The following is a 20,634-nucleotide window of genomic DNA, read 5'->3' on the forward strand; positions in this document are numbered from 1 at the left end:
CGGTTACAGAATCAATCATCAACCAATCCGAATCATCATCTATGTGTCATGTAAACATAATCATCATTCGGTTCAACTATCTAACATATATACGTATATCATCCCGTCGATTAGCATAACGTATCACATAATCGAACACTATTGACATGTTAATCTGTTTTCGAATCCTGATCAAATTAATATCATTCAACCCATTCAATACTATGCATTCGATCCTATCAATCCAGATCAACATGTATTTCGCATGCAGTTACATAATAGATTAACCAAGTATGTCGAAATCAAGAACAAAACACGTAAATCACAAATCAATATAGACACTAACCGAAAATCTGGATTACGGAATGAAATCCTTCGAACAGAAAATGGGTCTGCTATGCCGTCACACACACACAAGGGAACTAGGGTTTTTGGAAGTAACTATCGGTTTACATGTATTCACGTATATAAACGTATCACAGGAATGGGCCAAGCCCATTAGAAAGACTGGGCCGAAAGATGTCGAAGGATATGTTTCGTGATCCTTCGGGCCGAAAGATGTCGAAGGATCCTATCTTTGCTCGAAGGGTATGTTTCGAGATCCTTCGAACCTAAGGTTATCTTTCGTGATCCTTCGATCTGTATGTCATGTTTCGTGATCTGGACTAAGTGTTTTAATAATAATTCTAATATTATTTTCTACCACAGCGTTTAATCACATATAGGCAAAACGACAATACGTTTCATTAAAACACAACGCGTACAATTTCAAGTCCACAATCCAAACAACTAAACAGTCAAAGTCAACGCGCATCTAATGCGAAAGTGAAAGTCAGAAACTCGAGTTGTCACATTATCCCCAACTTAAAAGAAATTTCGTCCCGAAATTTGGTACGCACTCACTGAGGAAGCTAGGTAAGTTACATCGTTCACTGGTTTTCCTGGCGAAAACAGTTATTCTCTAGTTGATGAGGATGGTGATAATAGTGAATTTCATCCTTTATACGATCGTGAACTTGATGTATTCAACACTCAAATGCCTTAAACATATCGTACACTTTCATTTAAAAGAGCTTGTTGAAAAATTGAATGATTTTCGATTGTCTTTTGGATTATTTTTTACTAGGTTAGTTACCCGTGTGATACACGGGCTGAACTAATATATTATATGAAAATAGATGTTTTAAATAAATCTACATAAATCATTGATTAAATAATATAAAATTGTAATTAGAATTGATAAAAACTGTAATAGTAATTTATAACTATCTAAATACATCTTTGTAATATTCAAGTCAAACAATGTAAATTATATATAAAAAACTCTATAAATAATAAAAATATAAATGAATAAGTGAACGAAATTTCACACAATGCCAAGGCATCATACAAAAATAATGTCTGCAAAATAGATAATTCAAATGTAGCTTATCATAAATTGAAAGTAATGCCCGAAAATGGAATATCATGCGATGTATAAAACTATTAACTAAGAAACCCTTGACTTTAGTAGCATATGTACATCATAGAGGTGTTGTCACTGTCTCCTTGGTTTCTTAATAAAAAAAAATGGTATCCTACAACTATACTAACACATACATAGGTAAGGTTTTGTGGTGCATCGATCAGGCAAATGATTCAAGATGTCTTGCGATAGAATCAACCGCCCCACGGTCTTGGTGACATCTACAAATGGAAAAGAAAAAAATAGAATTAATAAAACACAAAATAAGAAAATAATAGAATGCATTTAAAGTAGTTATCATCAGCCATAATATCAGTATCATGGTGATAAAATTATAATTAGAATAGAGATAAATACAATAAAAAGTACTTGATGAGGTCTTTGAAGACTGCATAGGGCGACAACGACGAAATGTAACAAACCTTTGAGCTTTACGATCTTTCATAACATCAAGAAACTCTTCATATTTCTCCTTCTTGTCACTAAAAGTGCTTTCACAGGTTGGAGTCTCCTCGAGCTTTGTTATAAAAAAGACGATATGCATAAGTTAAACAATTCGACTTATAAAAATAAAACCACAAATATATCTTAAAAACTAAATCAAGGTGGTTATATATCTCATCAAGTTCCATATATCCAAATATCTCGTACTTATATTCAAGTGTAACCAAGATATTGTTAATAATTTTTTTTTAATTTAACATGTAAAATACAAATATAATCAATGACACTTAGGGGCCATTTGGCAACATCTGAATGGTTAAGTGCTGAACCAGTAAGAGGTCTGAACCATTAAAAGCCTATATAATGCTTAACCGTTTAGAGGCAAATGTCTGACCAATTCAGATTAGAGGTCTTAACCATTCAGGTGTTGTTTGTTTTTGCAGACATAAATTGTCTGCAAGCTGATGTCATCTGTTTTTATATCTACAACTGAAGATATGGTTTGAAGATCTGCAAGCTGAAAATATAAGACTGTTTGTTTTATAACCTGATAATGTCTACACATTCAACATCCAGCATATCCATGATCCAACTCACATCAACTCAACCCCTGCTTCTTCCTCTCGATGACTGATCGGAGCCGGTTAATCGGCCGGCCACACCCTCACAACTCTCCTTCTCACGAACACCCTCCCACACTCCGACACCCTGAAGAACAAGGAGAGAGAGAGACTGATGAGAGAGAAATCGGGAAAGGAGGAGAGAAATCGGCAGAGCCGGAGCCGTCTCCGACGGTGGCGTAAGGACCAGAGAAAGAGAAAGAACCGGCAGAGCCGGAGCCGTCTCCGACGGCGGCGGTCTGTATTTCTTCCGACGAGGTTTCCGGAGCCGTCTCCGACGGCGGCGGTCTGATGATGATGATGATTTTCTGTGGTGGATGATGAGGACATTGGAGGTGGTCCGGGAACTGAGAAGAAGAAGAGGGGGGTGGAAGGAGAGGGAGCTGGAGATGTGTTGAAGGAGTTGTGTGAAGACAATTGAAGCAAGGGTTCATAGCTTTTATTTTAAGATAAAATAAGCCATTTTCATATTTTTTAAAAAAAAAAAAAACAAACAGTCTTCAAGCCCTTATGTCTGCCCGCCTGCAGACATATAAACAAAAACAAACACCCCCTCAGACTCTGTATAAATCTTAACCATTCAGAGGCAAATGTCTGAACCATTCAGACATCTGCTCGTGAAACAAACAGTATGAACCATTAAGTGCTGAACCAGTAAGAGGTCTGAACCATTAAGAGCCTCATTAAGAGGTAAACAAACAACCCCTTAGTCAGATTCAAAACCTAAAAAAGTAAAACACAATTCAATTTAATTGCTTAACAGTAGCAGCCAACAACAGTTATCATTTTGCATCCTAAAACATCCCCTAACAGCAACAACACGATTCAAACAACACAACTTTAGAACCCCAAGTATTCAATTCATAAGTTCAATAGATGGGAAATCGTACGCAACACACAATTTAACTACCTTCAGATATGAATATTTTGAGCACAACTACAAATTATAATTGATAAGTAAAAAAGGAGTACAATGTTCTATTTAAATTTTAATAACTTGTAGGTCAATGACATACCCAGGTTATAGAAACACGATTAAAAAGAAACCACATTAAGGAAGTCAACAACTTAAGAATAAAATTTTAAAAGCTAGGAATCAAGAAACAAAACATATATGATAAGCCTTGGATGTAAGACAATAAAGTATACCCAAATCAATTTGTTCAAAAATAAGCAAAACTCATATCAAAAACCCTAAAACCCCAAAACTTGCTCAATTCATCATCGTCACGAACAAAGTAGTTTGATATCATCCTCAGTTCATCATCCCCATTCAATCCTCATCTGCTCCACCGTGTGTCAAAGAAAAAACCCTAATTTCTTCATCTGCAACATGCCAATCGTGAAGAAGTCATTGATTCACATCTCATAATCATCACACAAAAACATATACCAAATATGGTGATTTATAGCAAAATCCTAACAATACCTTGATAGCATCCACCGAGCACAGCATTCTCCAAGCACAACATTCTCCGCCAACATTGAAGGGGTATGGTCCCAGATCTCGCGTCAGCATCGACTGCGAGTGACCATTACCCTTATCAAAACCCCCACTAGCTAACAACCTACCTGTGTCCATGCGGGGACGCACCGACACAGTGGTTGAATCCAATCTACCCAATGATGGAGGAGAACTTACCAGTAATATGAGAACGGTATAGTGATGCGGCATGGCACCGCATCTGGTGTATGAAAACGGAAGCGTCCACAGCGATGCGGCCTAGCACCGCATCCAGTGAACACTTCTATCAATACAAGGGAGCTGGATAACAGTAACAGTCACCACGGACGACGATGCGGCTTGGCACCGCATCTCGCGTATTTCTTGATCAAAGACTGAGAAGCCGGAACGTCTACAGTTACCGCAAACAGCGATGCGGCCCGCACCGCATCCTGTACACTCAGCAAGTGGGACTGACACCACAGAGCAAGTAGCACCAATGGCAGCCGCCTGTCAGGTCTACGTAAGCGACAGACTGACGTGGCATCACCTCCACAACCGACATGCCTGACACACCTGCAAAGGTGTAGCATGCCGTCAGTCTATCCATCCACCTCCTCTTTCACTCCTCGGCTATAAATACCAACCCCAAACCAGGTTTGAGATATCTCTTCACAACTCTCTCACTACTACTACTATTATACTTTGCTTCCCAAGCAGACTACTGATTCTCACGCCGGAGAGTGGTAACAAGGAGCACCCCCCACCCCATCCTCCTTGTTACGAGTGACGGTTTGTTTCCTTGTGCAGGAGATCAACCCACCGGTGATCCAGCCAGCAATCCTCGGGAGGAAGGGATTAACCCTTCTTGACGAGACCAGTGAGTTAACCCAACCCGGTTAACCATTATTTCATCATTGGCGCCCACCGCCACTCTTAGCACCTTTTCAACCATCCTTCTCCCTCTCAAAAGATCATGACTAATCACCAAAACAACACTACCGGGGATAATCTACTCCCCACCAACCCAGGGAATGCGGGGACTGCTCCCCCAGACCTAAATCCGGGCCACATTGGCACATCAACGCAAAGGGGTCCATCCCTAACGTTCGGGCACGACCTATCACAGTACGCATCTGTGATCCCTCCGGACATGGACCCTCACACCTGGTATGACCAGCAGGCCGCCCTGCTGGCCGCAACATATAACCGAGCTTGCGCTGAAGCGCAAATACAAGTCGGGCCTACCCCGGTACCACACACACCTGCGGGTCGTATTATACAATATGACGGCAGGGCACCCTCACGTACAGCATCCAGAAGCAGGCGTGAGGATCGCGGATCCTCTTACTGTGAGGTCCGTACAATAAATGAGGACGATTCCTCATATGGGTCCCGCACCAGAGGCCCAATACAAAGCCGCCTGGGCCCCGAAAGCGATAACAGGCGGCAATCCACAGGTCACCGCAGTTCCGGCATCCAAAGCCAGCTGGGACCGCTGCCCCAGTATGAAGGTTATGGCCGTACCGACCCGGACGACCATACATATTGCGGGGATTCGCATGACACCAGCAGCAGACCGGGAGGACGCAACTATATTCCTCCCACTCATCTCCGCAACACATACCTCAGGGCTGCAAAGCGCCCTGAGAACCAACCCTACAGGCCGAAAGCTGCGCCGAAAACTCAAAATTCGCTCCGCGAATTGCCCACGCCCATGTCACCACAACAAAATTCCCATTTAATGTTGGGAAATATAACGGTTCATCCGACCCGGACGACCACATGAACGTTTTCATGGGTGCGGGATGCAACGGCCAGTGGGATGAACCCACTTGGTGTAAGTTTTTCCCCCAGACCCTCACAGGCCTGTTCAGGGCTTGGTTCGATTCTTTGCCAGTGGGATCACTGGGCTCATTCGAGGACTTGCATGCAAAGTTCCTCGCTCATTTCAGCCAGCAACGACGTCACGAACGTTATTCGATGGACGTTATGAATATCTGGCGCAGGGAGGACGAATCTCTCGAAGCATTCGTCGTCCGATACAATAAAGAGTGCCTGGAGATAGGTGACGTGGCAGACAAATGGCACGGAACCACTTCATCAAGGCCGTCAAGGACAAGCAGATGGTTATGACCATCTCTGGCAAGGAGGGCTTGCCTAAAAAATGGGAAGATGTCATGGTCGCAGTCAAGACATACGCCCAGACGCAGCGGTCCCTTGAGCCGCATATGGCAAAGGCACAGCCCCAAGCCGAAACCTCCCACCAGGGGTCCAAGCGTAACAATAAACGCAATCGAGACGTTGGAAATCGCGACAGCATTTCCAAACCATACTTCCCGTGGACCAACCCGTTTGACCCAAGGAACCATAACGCCCAACAGGACAAACGGGCGTCAAAGAAAGATTCTCGAGACCGCAACTGGACCGAGATCACTGTGTCGCCAAGCGAAGTCCTTCTTACGGACGCACATCTACCGGCCCAACCAATGAAGTTTAAGAAAAATCAAGATCTCATTCTCTATTGTGAGTATCACAAGGACTCGGGCCACACAACAAACAACTGCATCAGTCTCCGGCTGGAGATTGAGCGAGCCTTAAAAGAGGGCAAACTGCAACATCTTTTGCCAGGTGGGCAGAAACCCACCAAGCGCATCACCCCTTATGGCGAAGGCACCTCCTCAGGGAAGAGGACCATGTATGTGGCCTCGACCCACATGATTAACGTAGGTAAAGGAAGGCCGCACAAAGCGGCGAGAAGGCCGGACAATAACTGGAAAGACGAGCAAGTCGTCTTTCCAAAAGTCTGAGGCGGACGGCGCGACAGGCGCGCTATCGTTATTACAGGCCAACTGCCTCATTACTGCACCGAGCGTCTATTCATCGACCCGGGCAGTACTTCTGATATAATCTATGAGCAATGCTTCAACCAGTTCGATCAGGAGGAAAAGAATCGGTTGCAAGCAGTGGAATTACCCGTTGGCCGGGTTCGCAGGGGAAACTGTCTTTCCCCTAAGGCAGATCACTTTTCCTGTGCGTCTCACCAGCGGAAGGCACACAAGAACAAAAGAGGTAAACTTTATGGTTTTACCTCATACCTCCAGATATGACGTGCTCCTTGGGAGAGAATCCCAAGGTGATTTCAATATGATTACGTCCGTACCCCACTCTGCTGTCGGTTTCCCAACCGAAACAGGGGTCGCGATAATCTACGCACGCAGAGACGTCATGATGTCGGACGAAATACGTCCGACCAAGATAGCAAGGCCTACCCCCAACAACCAACCAGAAAAATGGGTTCTCAACGCGAGATACGCAGAACAAAAAGTTACGTTGGGCCACACCTTGTCCCCTAACACCAAAGCGCACCTGAAGCAGCTTCTCTTCAGGAACCAAAACATTTTCGCGTGGACACCCGCAGACATGACAGGGGTCCCGCGTGAAATCGCGGAATATTGCTTAAATACCATGCCAGGTATTAAGCCGGTGATCCAAGGCCAACGCCACCTTGGATCCGCTAAAAACTAGGCGATGCATGAGCAGGTGGAAGAACTGCTCTCCGCAGGCATCCTGCGGGAAGTTAAATACCAGACTTGGTTATCCAACTCAGTTATGGTAGAGAAACCATCCAGGGGCTGGCGCATGTGCGTCGATTACAAAGACCTCAACAAAGCCTGTCCCAAGGATTGTTACGCACTTTCGGAAATCGACGAAAAAGTCGATAACCTCGCACCTTTCAGATGGAAGTGTTTCCTCGATTGTTATAAAGGCTACCACCAAGTACAGATGGCAATCGAGGATGAAGACAAAACGGCATTCCGCACTCCCACCGGGAAATACTGTTATACAAAAATGCCGTTTGAGTTGCGCAACGCGGGCGCAACCTATCAAAAACTGATGAACGACACTTTCCGCGGGCAAATAAGCAAAAGTGTCGAAATCTACATGGACGATCTAGTCGTCATGAGCATGGAGGAAGATACCATGCTCACTGATATTTAACGAACATTCCAAACTCTGCGAAGCGTTAACATAAAGCTCAATCCAGGGAAATGCTCGTTTGAAACGGAAGAAGGCAAATTCCTTGGATTCATCGTAACCAAAGATGGATTCAAGGTAAACCCGGAAAAGGTTCAGGCGATCGAGCGCATGCCATCGCCTTCAACGATGAAAGAAATGCAACGGCTGGCCGGCAGGCTAGCCACACTAAATAGATTCTTAGCCAACCATGTAGCTAAGTCATATCCTTTCATCAACACCCTGCAGAACTATTTAAAGAAAGAACAATTCCAGTGGACCGTAGAGGCCGAAAATGCTTTCCGGGAAATTAAGGAGTGTTTGATACAACTCACAACTCTAACCGCACCACGCAAGGATGAACCACTCATATTATACCTATCTGCCGCAGACAACGCGGTAGGTGCGGTACTGATAGTGGAGCGGGAGGGGATTCAAACACCCATCTATTACATCAGCAAGATGCTCAACAACCCAGAGACAAGATATTCAATAATGAAGAAATTGGTATTAGCACTATTACACGCTTCAAGACGGTTGCGACGCTACTTCGCAAACCATGTCATCACGATGCTAACCAATTACAGGATCGACCCGATCCTATCCAAACCTGACATTCTGGGAGATTAGCGAAATGGGCAATCGAGCTGGGCGCGCACACGCTGAACTATAAATCGCGCCCCGCGATTAAAGGCCAAGTCTTAGCTGATTTCGTCGCCGAAGTACCGGCCAATCGCATCCAAGAATGCGAAGAAGCACAAAATCCTACACCAGCACCATCTTCCTCGGAAACTTGGGCACTTTTTACTGATGGTGCCTCCAACGAGGAAGGTGCAGGCGCAGGTCTGCGACTCGTCAGCCCTAATGGCCAAGAACTTACATATGCAATCCGCCTCGATTTCAAAAGCACAAATAACGAGGCAGAATATGAGGCTCTGCTGGCAGGACTACGTTTAGTAGTCAAACTCGGCGTACAACATTTGGAAGCACACGTCGACTCTTTGTTAGTTGCAGGGCAGATACGCGGCGACTATGCCGCAATGGGGGATATCATGATCCTCTACCTTGAGCAAGCCCTGCAACTAAAATCAAAATTCACTTCATTCAATATCCGACATATCAACAGAAGTGAAAACAAGTCCGTAGATGCACTATCAAAACTTGCATCCACCAGCTTCCAACACCTGGCAAAGGAGATACGCATCGAAATTCTGCAGAACCCTTCGGTACCCCTACGCCAGGTCAATGTCATCCAGTACGGTACAACCTCCTGGATGACACCAATTATTGCATACTTACAATCAGGTGTGACTCCCGAAAGGAAGACAGAGGCACGCAAGCTACAATACAAAGCGTGCCATTACCAAATGAGAGACGGTATCTTATACCGTAAATCATACCTAGGGCCACTCCTACGATGCGTCAACCCCCAAGACGCCACATACCTAATCAGAAAAATACACGAGGGAATGTGTGGCATACACGCAGGACCACGCATGGTAGTGGCCAAAATCATGAATGCCGGGTACTACTGGCCCGGCATGCACCTGGACGCCGTCAAAGAGTTGCGCAAATGTATTAACTGTCAACGACATGCTCCAAAAACTTTGCGCCCCAAGAACAACTTGGTCCCGATCACCACCGCATAGCCCTTTCAGAAATGGGCAATCGACGTGGTCGGACCCTTCCCAGACGCACCAGGGGCGGTCAAATTTATCATAGTAGTGGTTGATTACTTCACAAAATGGGTAGAGGCGAAACCGCTCGCCTCAACCACTGCTATGATAACAAGGAAATTCATTTGGGAACACATCATCTGCCGTTTCGGTCTACTAATGTGCATCGTTACCGATAACGGCACCAACTTTGCTGCCGACGAATTTCAAAAATGGCTAGAAGAACTACACATTGAACACATATTCTTATATGTGGCGCATCCGCAAGGGAATGGCCAGGTTGAAAGTATCAACAAAAGTCTAGTCGAAGGCATCAAAGCAAGGTTGGGAACAGCCAGGCGTGGCTGGGTCGATGAACTCCCAAGCATCTTATGGGCTCATCGCACAAGCCCAAAAACGAGCAATGGGGAGACACCTTTCAGCCTAGTCTATGGCTCAGAAGCGGTGATCCCCGTGGAAGTAGGCCTCCCTTCACCCAGAATGTTGGCTATTGAAAAAATAGACAATAGTATGGAACGCAGGATTGACTTAGACCTCTTGGAAGAAAGACGTGAAAACGCTGCCATCAACGAGGCTAAGTACAAATCCAAACTTGAAAAGTACTACAACTCACGCGTCCGCGTTTGTACTTTCAACCCGGGAGACTACGTCCTCCGCGACAACGAAGCATCTAACGCTGAACGCCCAGGAAAACTTGCCCCCAAGTGGGAAGGACCCTACCTCATCAATGAGGTCTTGGGCAAAGGCGCGTATAAGTTACAAATGTTAGAAGGTGAACCTATCGCATGTACATGGAATGCACAACAGCTTCGACGCTGTTACATGTAAGCCATGTTTTTACATTTTCAGGTAACCTATCGGGCCGCAGGCCATTTGCAAATAAATAAATGAGCAATTTAATGCAACATTGTTTGTTACTACTATTACAAATGCATGTTCCACTTTGTGGTATCCGCAAAAACAGATTGGCAAAATCTTCATTCGCGATACCCACACAAAGTGCTAACCACACACAAATATTGCAATAGGCCAGCAAAGGCAAGACATTAAGTGTCTATCCGGCTAAATGCACAAGTTTTTACAAAACTTACGCAATTCCTAAAAACCTAACGAGGCACGTAATGGAATTGACACACTCATACGACAACAGTATAGAGTATACTCAACCCCATTCACAATGGGTAGAGTCCCGCATACACACATTCAAACATGCAAGAAGTAAAGACACTTGTACAAATTGAACAACAAACTTTATATTCAAAAAATTCAGGCACCCACACGGTGCACAATGGATTTACATAAAGTTCCAACATATACGAGGAAAACAAAAGGGGGCACACAGGCCAACCTAAGTCCTATTTTGTACCACTGGTACCCGCGCCATCTTGGCCGCCACCAGCAGTATTTTCCTCTTCCGCATCGGCATATAGCATCCGCAACCGGTCTAGATAATCCGCGGCCTCCAAGCATTCATCAAGCTTCTCCACACAAGAGAGAGACGTATCATAAAAAGATGCAACGGCCGCCTCAAGAAGCGCTTCGGTGTCCACGTCACGAAACCCGGACCGTTCTTCAGTATAACCGCCTTTAGACATGACGTTTATATGACCGATACAACGGCTATAACCAGCTTTAAAACCAGCATCGCGGGCACGCTGCTTGACCAAGTCTAAACCAGTTGCGGTTTCAGGGGCATCCATGATAGACTGAACAATCTGCAACACAAGAATAATAAGGTCATCACGTGCTAAACATTTGATACAAAGGCACGAAATACTTACATGTGCAATACCGCGACTCCGCATCCACTTGCGGTCAGCCTCAAGCTGGTTAAACGAAGAGGTCAGAGCATCTCTGCCTCGACAGCCTCATTAGCCCGCTTTTCAGCAACAGTCACGCGGGCCGTGAGGTCTGCAACCTTGACCTCGCGAGTCTGAACCTCAGCCTTTCAAAAGCAAGAAACACTTTGCACGAAATTGGTAAACATTCTCAAAAGGCAGAAGGAAAGATATAATAAGAAAGATAAATCATACCTGGAGGCTCACAACAGTCTGGTTTAAGCGAGTGCAGTCAGCATTCACTTCATCAAGGGCATTAGCAAAATGAGCCCCCGCTTTCTTGTCCTCTTCAAGAGCCTTAGCGGTCCGGGCCTCATCCTCCTTAGCCCTGCCTACAGCTGCCTCAGCCACAGCCTTCTCTTTGGCCAAAGCAGCGTTTGCCGCCCTGAGATTGGCCAACTCCTGGCGCGCACGAAACAGATTTTCATTCTGTTTAGCCCAAGATTCTTTCCATGTCTTGCGCTCATTGGAAAGTTTTTCATTCCAACTCTTGCATTCATCAGAAAGTAACTTAGCAAGAGTACGAACCTGTTTAAGCTCAGCAGTTGCAGCCCACTCTGCGGTCTGTTTCTGCTTCTCAAAAGCAGCCCTACCTTTCAAGCTGCTTCGCACCCGCACGAGCAGCCTTCACCAACTCTTCTGCTTCGGCCCGCAAGCGAGCAGCTTCCTCCTCCCTGCGGCCTAGCACCTTGTAATCTTCCAGAATAGCATTCGCCACTATGGAACTTCCCACTAACATGGTGGAAAGTTGGTTGATGCGCAGTTCACGGGGTGCGGAACGGGCACGGTCAGTTTCAAATGGGGTGCCCAAACCACCCAGAATCTCCTTGCAGGCAGAAGGATCATTAGAAATATCATCCCCCTGCATAACAGTCCAGGGGGTAGATGATAACTCGTGCTCCGATCCGGGGTGTAAGTGCGGTAATAATACTCCAATTCAGATTCCCCAGGCTGAATAGGAGGCCCATCATAACCCGCACCACCGGAAGAAGAACCAGTAACCTTCTCACCAGCAGGAGATTTCTGCGACTCAGCATCCGATTTCTGCTTTCCAGCATCCGAAAACCGTAGATCCAAATTATCACCATCATTTGGAGAGATCAGATTGTTGGAAGAATCAACGGTATCGAAAATCTGGGTCGCGACCTTCTCCACGGTCCTCTCCGCCTGCACGGTTGGATCAGGAACCACCTTAACAAAAGGTGTCGCAGGTTCCTTTGGTACCCCCGCACCCGCAGCTGTGGTATGCGAGGGAGACAAGGGAGCATCAAAGAAGCGGCAGAGAATTAGGGTTTCTTGAAATAGGAGAATGGAAGATCAAATGGGGTTGATTGTTGACGATCGTTGGCTGGAGAAGGGTTTTACGGCTGAAGGTAGAAGAAGGGTTGGGAGGATTATTTTATTAGAGATTAGAGATTTTCTTTAGATATATGTACACCGAGAAGAAAAAAAACGAATATATATATATATATATATATAAATTACACGTGTACAAAAGTCTGATGTGGCATCATATGAATCCATCAAATAGGAAAAAATAAAAGAAGGAAGGTTAAAATCAAGCCAAGTGTATAGGGATTTTCATTTATAAGTATAGAGATTATGAATTTAGTTTTGGATCATCTTTTAATATGCAATCGTGCATTTTTGGATTAACTTTTGAGTTGATGTTGTAATTTATGAAATTATAGAGTTAGCTAGTCAACCCGGTTGAACCGCTCGGTACAACCTGGTTCAACCGATTGAACCATTTTTTAGCCTAATCCGGTTTAATTTAAAAACCGGTTTTTAAAACATTGGGTATAACCATTTGAACAGCGAACCAGACTTGGTGTTTGAACCGGATTTCAAGTTTGTTTTATTTTTTTCTTTCTGAAATCTCATTTGGTGATCTGTTTAATACTTCATCATCCATATTTTCTTTATTTAGGTGTTCACAATTTATTAACATCATAAATCCACAACAAGAAATGAAGTGCTTCCATATTTTGTTTCAAATTATATACATACACACACTAGTGTGAGATCCGCACAATGTAGCGGCAACGACAATTTGCAAAGCTGTATTCGTCTTCTGTTAATTTATCAATTATATCGTGATATATAATATAATAGTTATGTTAGTGGAATTACATGCGCATTTAGTTGGTATTGGGATTGTTCTGGTTAATCACATGTGTTTTTACAAATTCTTACAACGGGTAATGTACTTTTTGAAAGTGATACGGACATCTAGTTTATATTTCATTTTAAGATTTTAATAATGTAGCTAATAATGTACTTATCTATCCTATTGGTATTCCAATCAAGTTATGTTATTGATAACTAAAAAAGTTATTTAGTTATAAAATTAACAATAACATTTAAACTGCAAGAATCAATTAAATTATTTATTCATTATTTCTAAAATAAGATCTAACTCTAAATTATACCTAGAAATATAAAGTCGGATTAGCATATAAGGGTGTCTGTGCGATGCAGCGAGAAACAAAACACCTTAAGTCTGTTAACGAGCTGAGCCAAGCCAAGGCTAACTCGAGCTCGACTCGAACTCCATACCAAGCTAGCTAGGGTCAGCTAGAAATTAAAGTTGAGCTAAGATCTTAAACTTTAGCCTGACTTGATTCAAAATCAAGTTGGCTCGCTCGACTAAGCTTGTAGATCCCTATGAACCTACACTGATTGAAATCTTTAAGTCATCTCGAAAATCCACACGTGAGACAGATCTGGTCTGAATCACCAAGACACGGCGGTGGCGGACGAGGTGGTGAGCGTGGGCGGATGCGATGGAGGCGATGTGGTGTGTGGCGGTGCGCCAGAGGCGGCGAGTGTCGCAGTGATGGTGGACGGCGACGGTGGTCACAGGTGGTGGCGGCCGGCTAGTGCGGTTGCGACTGTCACAACCCGCATCTTTGAAGTCAAAGTCAAAGGAAGAAAAGGTTGCTAATTCGATCTGTCATTCCTTGCTATTACTTGTACTTTCGAACCTCGCTAATCGATAGTTTAATTATGTTTACTTTAGTTGTATTATGTGGAGTAAATGCATTAATCGTAGTTTAATCGCTAGTCTATTTAACGCTAATCTCATCGCAATCGCATCGCAACTTGAATCGCATGTTCTGGATATTGTTTTACGTGTGTGTGCTATTATGTGTTACTTGTGCATGTTTATTATATGTTTAAGGTGATTAATCGCAAACGCAATCGCAACTCTATCGCAACGTGATCTCATCGCAAACTAGAAATGCAAGGTTACTTATGTCGGTGTATGTTAGTTATGTTAATTGTGTAACTATTATTTAATCTATCGCATCACTTAATCGACACTCGCTTAAACGCATCGCAACGCTCAACGCACGAAATGAAACGTCGAGAACTAACTCACTCGAGCTATCCGATCGAAAGACCATTCGATCGAATGGTCATCCGTCCGGATGACCATCCGATCGGTTGGTTATCCGATCGAACCACTCATACCGCCTCACTCTCCTCTTCACCTATAAATACTCACCTGTCACATCACTGTTCATGTGATGTGACTGCTCTCCTCCGACCAGCATGCTCTTGGCCTATTTTCTCTCGATTTCTTGCGATTCTTGTAAGTTTTCTCCTCAAATCTTGTACTTCTTTGATCTTTATGCACTTTTCCATCAATTTCACCATCAAACCCCAACTTTTCACCATGAAATCTGTGGATTTGGGCTGTTCTAGGATGATGTCATCATGGTGTTCATGAACTTCAAAGTGTGACCTCATTCCACCAAGAACAACTCAGATCTAAGGGATTTCGACACGTTTAAACACTGATTTCGTCCTAATGTAAACATTTTCCAACTGATTTTCACTTTTCTTCAATGTCCTTAACTTTTCATTCAAAAAATCGATAGAATCTGACCTCGTTCAGGCCTTCTACTCATTCTCTAGTGAAGTGCCGGTCTGAGAACAGGTTTCTATCCAAGAGACAAACGATCACGGGTTGAACATGAACAACCGTCAAGAACAATTAAGTGATCGGATGGGGTGATTCCCATCTGATCTGTTGGTGCATATGTCTGTTGACTTCGTCTTGTATCGAGTCTTGTAATAGAAATGGTAGATCTAGGACACGTAGTATGAGGAAACTGGGAAATAGGATGAAAAAGTCATTTCACACGAAATAGCAGTTTCGTGCGAAATAGTAGTTTCGTGCGAAATATCAAATGCCTATTTCGTGCGAAATACCCTCTCCTATAAATAGGTGTTGTGCCATTTCATTTGTAACTTTGTGATTTTGGAGCCGAGGTGCTGCCAAATTGTCTCCAGCCATTGTAACGTCGTTTAATCAATACAAGAGACTGTTTAAGTGTATAACAAGCTGAACGAAGATCAAATCTTTGAATTCCGCCTCTGATTTGATCCGAGAACTCTTCTGAACGACTCGTTTGGTCGTGCAAACGATCCTAAAAGTGGTATCAGAGCTCAGGAGGAAGAGTTCTTACCGATTTAGCTTGTTTTCACTGAAAATTCTGACTTCTACTCATTCTTTCATGTTTTTTACTGAATTTTTCAAAATTGAACGGGTTTTTACGGTCCAAATTACATGATTTTTTGATATGTTATGCAAAAACACCTGATCTACAACCCTACAAAGTTTTAGATCCTAATTCCAAGCCGTTTGAGAGAAATCTGAGTTTTTCGGTCCGAAATCGCGTGACGTCAGATCTATTTCGCACGAAATACAACCTGGTCGTGTTATTTCGCACGAAATAAACATAATTTCGTTTGAATGTGCCTATTTCATTTGAGAAATCCTTAATTTCGTGCGAAATACACCTATTTCGCTTGAAAAGTCTTTAATTTCGTGCGAAATACACATATTTCGTTTGAAAAATCCTCTATTTCGCACGAAATACACCAATTTCGTTTGAAAAGTCCTCTATTTCGTATGAAGGTGGTTTATTTCTTGTGAAAGTCATTATTTCGCTTGAAAAGATCGTCATTTCATTTGAAACAGTCTGTCAACATGTTCACGTGAATTAAGATGTGTTAGGCCCATTGATTTCTCTGGTATACAAGTCTCGGTTCAATAAGGTTTCATAAATTTTGAATAAAGGTTGTGAGTCTATCAAAGTCCAATTAAAGTTGTCATGTGCTTCGACTGAATACAAACTGAACGACCCAATCGATATTAAGATCAAAGTTTATCGGTCCTAACAATAATTAATTGTCTGTCCACTAATTGTTTGGCCCAATCACAGTTTTTATATCACAATCGAATTGTCGGCCTCATAAATTGATGACCCATGTGAACATATTAAAGATCATTTTAGCGGTCCAATTAAAATCCAAATTTCAAAACAGTTGTCGGCCATTGTTTGAATGTAAGAGAAAAGCATTAATTGATTGCATGTTCAGTCCATCGGTCCAATCATCAATTGATATTCATGTGATCAGATTTCTTGTGATGCAATTGATTACCCAATCATATCATCTTGATACTTGAAGTTGTTGGCCAGTTTTATTGTTATTAATTACATATTGGTAGCCTTATCAATTCACATAAAACATGTCATCGGCCCAAGAGTCAAAGATATCGGCCCAATCATATTCATTTAACAATTGAAACAGGTTTGGTTAGTGGGTCGCTAAATTTGTGGATCAAGATTGGATTTTGTGAGTTTGTCACATTTGGGCCACAAGTTATAACATCTATATTTGGGTCTCTAGTGTGAAATTGGTATAATTTTTGGGCTACAAACGTTTCGTGGGATTCGTGGAGGTTAAAATTTGTGGACTTTGAACTAAAAACCTTGAAAGTGTGGTTAAAATTTGTGGACTTTGAACTAAAAACCTTGAAAGTGTGGTTAAAATGTTTGACGAAGTGGAAAACGATAACCTTGAAAGTTTAAATAATTGGTTTGATGGGATTTGGTATATCAGGAAACAAAATGAAAATAAAATTTTTGGATTAAAAAAGTTGAATGTTTCCTGTGTAAGAAAGATGAAACAGTGAATGAGTTGGAAAATCGGTATGAAAGCTTGCTTGATGGATCTCGGATAAAAATGATGAACGTGTTTTGGATCATAATTGTTGACAGAAGATGATGATGATGTCCAATGATGTCCAATGATGTAACAACAATGATGTAACAATTGATGTTGACTGATGATGATAAAGTAATTAGATGATAAGAGTTTGGTATTTCTGATGATGTATGAATTTTTGTGCAGATCCCAAAACCTTTAACAACTTTCAGAAAGATCAAAATATAGAGAATCTTTAAACAAACAAAGAACACGATGAAGAATGCGAAGAACGCGATGAAGATCTGCAACAAAAATTCAGAATTTCTTGAATGTTTGATATCAAATTGAGCCTAGAAACGGGTTCTAATGGCTCTGATACCAATTGTAAGTCCCGAAAACAGATCAAACAATATATCAAACGATCACCAAGGATGGGCGGAATCCAAACTTGATGATATTCAAGAAATCAAAAGAACACCGAATCACTTTCAAACTTTGCACACGATTCTATTACTATGAAAATAGCAAAAACGTCTGGTACAAAGTTCTTTCACCTCTCTCTAGCTCTCTCTCTCTCTCTCTAGCAATTCTAACAATGGAGGCTTATGGAGGCTTCAAGGTGTTCAAGAGCTTAACCCTAGAAATGATTTAAGGTTTCTTAAATACCCTAGGGTAAGCCCATTCCCCACATGGGCTCCCCTTGGGCTTGCCTGGCCCTAATGGCCTTAGGCATGCCCAAATGACCTATTAAAGGTCCTAAACCTAATATAAACTAACCCAATTAATCAGAGTTCGCTACCGTAGCCCGTTGCGTATATTTGATGCGTCAGTCTTACACTTCTAGGGCCTAACAAGAACTCATATCATCAACTAGTTATTCAGTGTAATTGTAGCCTTCTCTTGGGTCTTCCTCCTCTTGGTCAGAACATGGGACATACTCTGGATCTTTTTTTTTCTTCCTCTTCCTTCATAGTTGTAGCATCCATATCGATTACCTCTCTCATTTTGCTGAAAGCTCCAACCCACATGAGAGGGTTCACATGTGACTCTAGCTTCTTTGACAGCTCTCCCACTTCATAGATTGAAGTAGCCTTCATGTAAATCGGCGAATTCTGATAGGGCTTAGAGAACCTATCATTAAGTGGTGTAACTGGCTTAGAAGGCACAAATGGTGTGGCGTAGGAGGGTGAGGCTTATACGACGAATACCCATATCCCATAGGCATAAAATTCGGCTCTAGAGCCTTAGGATTTAGTGGATCGATAGGCTCTAGAGGTGGTATGACAAATAACATCTCTTAGATGTCATTCCTCAGGTCTTAAGACTTCTCTCAAGATCTATTATCCTCCTTATCACATGCATGTGATAATCACCAAGTTATCTTTGCATATTTTTAGTTCATTTCTCATGTAGGTTAGATCATGACCATACACTTGCACTTTAGGATTAGGAGGGTACGGTTCATCAAGGTTCTTCCTAGGCCTTCTCCTACCATGTTTATGTGGCACATCATAGAGTTCCTGAGCTTTCTACTGTAACCAGGAAACAAAACAGAATATTCTAATAAAAAACTGCTTGTAAGCCTTAAACCAGACTAGGGTTTACGGTTCATATGCAATAGTCAATTTCCATGTTAAACTACTTCTTGAAGAAAATACGTCAACTACCAATCAACTGACTGGTTTACGAGTTGTAAACCAGAACAACGTCATGGACCGTATATGCTCAGTTTTAGATATAATGATTTAGGGCTTTCAGTTTCTGCTAAAAACAGTGTTGTTATGAAGTAAAACTTTTTTTTCTGAAAATCTACAGATCACAATTGACAGAAAGAAGATAATAAAGTACGAACAGAAGATAAAGTATACCTTCAAGTCTTCAATACTCACCATCTTTTGTGAATGTCTGAACTCTCGAATACAAGTGTGTAGAATGATAGAATTAGGGTTTCAAACTTTCAATATATAGACTACAGTATGAATGAGGCGGTTTCATGACTTACAGGCTGTGAACTAAGGTTAGCACACGTGCCATATTTGACTCAGTTTTCGAAGCGGGATCAATTTCCCTAGTTAGGATCCGTAAGGGATTGCTTACGGGTCGTAAGCCCTGAAATGCAGTATGCTTTCAAATTTGATGATCAGAATACGAATTCTTAGAGTTCAATGATTGTCGAACCCTCGGGTTGCCTCCCAGAAGCACTAAGTTTACGCATCTTCAGCTTAACGTAAACCTGCAATTTCAATCGTCGAGTATAGGAAGGAGCTCAAACTTCTCATCCTCGTTTAAGTTAATAGGGCTTCAATAGAGCACTTTAACATATGCCCATTGAATTCAAGTGTTTCTCCTTCTTCATTTATCAGATAGACGCCTCCGTAACTTCAGTAATCTCTAATTTTGGCTCGGAAATCCTCCATTTCACTCAGGAACTTGTAAAACACCAGAAACAAACATTTAATCCATTCCACGCAATGATTACAACAAACAACTATCAAAATGTGGGTTTTAACACTATAATAACATGTAGTCTTTAGACACATCAGTTAACAATGAATGCATGATATAATGGAGACTTTTCAATGAGGTCAATGATATTATGGATCCTTCTCCTTTATAAGATAAGTGTCACACCCCAATCGATGGCGGAATCATCGGGGCGCGACACTGAGCGAAACAGATTGTCCAGAAGTTTCCATAACAACTATTCATAAAATCCAGTTAAAGATACGTCCCATACCGTATCCTGAATAAACAAATATATTATTACAGATAACAACCAAACAAGTAGTTCTGTTCCGACAACTCAGATTCAAATATTATTACAGCAATTGTTTATCTGCTTCTAGACCCCTATTCTGTTGGCTTTCTGGCTGTAATGCCAGAGGACAACATCTACAGACAACTATGCCCCAGACGCTTGTTCTTGGCAGACAACCATTTGTTGGGGGCTTCTAGGAACTTATTCCTGCCTCACTTTCCTAGCACATAAGCATCCTAAATACCTGTCACATACGTTAAAATAAAGTCAATACATATAATGTAAAGGTGAGCATACAAGTTTGATAATAGCATATAGAGTTTGGATAGTTTACGCATAACCAGCACGTACACAGAGGGAAACGAAGCATGTTAATTATCGACATGG

At 42.4% G+C, this 20,634-nt stretch overlaps 1 long non-coding RNA gene across 1 annotated transcript; it reads right to left on the minus strand.

Moving 5' to 3' along the window:
• Positions 1-3,576: 3,576 nt before the first annotated feature.
• LOC110896978 lies at positions 3,577-4,137 on the minus strand. The gene is made up of 2 exons (XR_002568337.2): positions 3,938-4,137; positions 3,577-3,834 (listed from the first exon to the last, which is right to left on the minus strand). It is a non-coding gene; the product is annotated as an uncharacterized LOC110896978 (long non-coding RNA).
• Positions 4,138-20,634: the final 16,497 nt, after the last annotated feature.

Source organism: Helianthus annuus, chromosome 12 (genome assembly GCF_002127325.2).
Source record: "Helianthus annuus cultivar XRQ/B chromosome 12, HanXRQr2.0-SUNRISE, whole genome shotgun sequence".
NCBI classification, from domain to species: domain Eukaryota; kingdom Viridiplantae; phylum Streptophyta; class Magnoliopsida; order Asterales; family Asteraceae; genus Helianthus; species Helianthus annuus.